The following is a 2,534-nucleotide window of genomic DNA, read 5'->3' as shown; positions in this document are numbered from 1 at the left end:
ACATCTGCATTCAACGCCGCGAGCTCTCCAATATTGCTACAAGGTGCATCCCCTGCCCCCTGTGCCCGGAGCACTTGTGCTGAGGAAAGCCGTGCACGCCCTAGCTGGTGAAACAGGAGCTGGAAAAGCCTTTTCAGAGATGCCAAACCAGCGGAGCTGCTACCTGATCCTTGCCCCCTCATCCTGCCTGTGTGATCACAAAATAAAGACCGCCTGTGAATCTTAGCTCGACTTGGCCTGCTGCCTGGTGCTGAGGGGGCAGTCCCTGCCGTACAGCACAGTGCGGGACACTGGAGATGACGCACGCCGCCCGATTAAGTATCCTCTGTTCTCACCTAGCCTGGCTGTAAAACCCTGTGTCTGCCAGGGGGGCAGAACATAATACTTCCACAAAGAAAAGAAAGATGCTGATAAGCTCCCATGTTTTCCAGTGGACGCACAACTAGGGCACTGTAATGGCGAATGCCCTCTGAAACCCACACCTTGGCTTGCTTCTTAAGCCCCAGGTTTCCCACCCTTTGCCACCCACCATTCAGCTCTGCCAGCAGCAACAAGACTGGGAGCCCTAGTGTAGACAGGGCTCCAGGCATCCGCTCATTAGCCCCATTCGTTGGGTCCCGGGTGGCGGCTGATGATGGTGACGCTGTTTTCTGCCAGGGAGGGTGGAAGGGTGCTGATCACTATGCGAATACCTCGGGAAACCATAAGTCCATTTCACAGAGAGCCAGATCCCAAACTCAGCCTCCAGCGGGGGGAGGCACTGCTGATCAGGCTCATTTCAACTGGCGATGATGTGTTGACCAGGAAGTCAGCGGTTCGGCAGCCAGACTCTTCTGAGAGGCCCTTGTCAGCAGGATCCTTTATAGCCCATCCCCGAGCAGTTAGGAAATCAGCCAGTAATCTTCAGGTGACAACATAATCAGGTCTTGGACATATTCATTTCCATTTTCCACCCAGCCTTGCTACTGGGAAACATGCAAGTGGGATTTAGTGGTGGCATTTGGAAAGATTAAGTCCAGCTAGTCCGACATGATCCAGAATGCGTGAAGCCAGCTGCAGCAAGGTTAATATGCACCATCAGGCCTGCATTGGCAATAGCAAGGCCAGCAGCCCAACAGAGGTATCGGAGCCACCTTGCCTAGAGGACAGGGCAGACTGGGCGCACAGGAATGTGTGGGATGGCTGGAGGCAGCTAATGTCAGGGCAAGGGCTTGAGAGCATCTTGGGAGCCACTAATTCAGACACACAAAGGCTGCTGTGGCTGATGGGGCTGTTGCCCTGTAGTGAACTTCTGGCTACCCCACCATGTGCCAAGCCTGCTCACACCTACTGCTACTTCCCTACACGGGGCTTGGAAAGACAGAGGCTCAAAGGGAGATGGGGAAAGCCTGTCCCATCTGTTGTGACCGTTGCTTGACCAGCAATGTTGAGAGGCATGTGAAGCTGTGCGTCTCTACTGGCTCACACCCAGCACCAGGCAGGAAGGATTTAAGCAGCTGTTCTGGGTTGAAGCCGCCCTGCCCTAGCACACCTGCAGGTCAGGCATGGATGGCTGACTGGGATAAGAAAAGGCTAGTAAGAGCTCCCGCAAGTCCAGCCTGAGGCAGGACTCTCATTAGAGCTTGAGCAAACAGGCTGGATCCAGGTATAGATGACTTTTCCCTTTAACAAGGATGTTCCTTATAGAAACTTTGACACCCCAGGAAGAGAAAAACCTTTGAAGTGCAGATGTGCGCTGAGAAGGGGCTGGGGCTGGATGGGCTGGGATCAGCAAGGCAGCAGCCCTAGACTTCAGGAGGGCGGGCTTCAATGAGCTAAGGAGAAGAGTCGGGGAGGCAGTGAGGTCCCGGAGGGGAGCCACGTGTCCAAGAAGAGTGATCGCTCCTAAAGCAGACGATCCTCCAAGCCCAAAGAGAGGTAATCCCAACACGGATCACAGGGAGCAGGAGGGCGCAAAGGCCCCCATGGCTCACCAAAAGCATCTGGGAATGTCTCCTAGCTAAAAGGGAGGTGCACATCCAGTGGAAAGGAGGAGCCATCACCTGGGAGTATTATACTGCAGCTGCTCGGGGATGCAGGGTGGGTCAGGACGGCCAAGACGGAGATGGGACTGGGACTAGCTTCCCAGATCAAGGACGACAAAAAGTCCTTTTTTAAATACACAGGGGGCAAAAAGAAGGTACCGGGTAACGCGGGGCCCCTGCAGGACACGCTAGGAAATTTGGTCGTCACACCAGACGATAAAGCTAACCTATTTCATGTCTTCTTTACCTCCATTTTCCTGAGCAGGGACTGGAACAACCCCCCGCCCCCCGGGCTCCCCTCAGGCCCCAGGGGAGGTGCACCTAGGCCAAGGGTGAGTGAGGACCCAGTCAGGGAACTTCTGGAGGGACGGGATGTATTCAAGTCAGCTGGTCGGACGATCTCCACCCAAGTGCTGAGGGAACTGGCTGCGGTCATTGCAGGACCCCTGGCACGGCTGTACGAGCACTCGTGGTGCTCTGGTGTGGTGCCAGAGGACTGGAAGAGGGCCA

This window comes from Crocodylus porosus, unplaced genomic scaffold (genome assembly GCF_001723895.1).
Source record: "Crocodylus porosus isolate Cpor-Errol unplaced genomic scaffold, CroPor_comp1, whole genome shotgun sequence".
NCBI classification, from domain to species: Eukaryota; Metazoa; Chordata; order Crocodylia; family Crocodylidae; genus Crocodylus; species Crocodylus porosus.
This window is presented reverse-complemented; position numbering follows the sequence as displayed.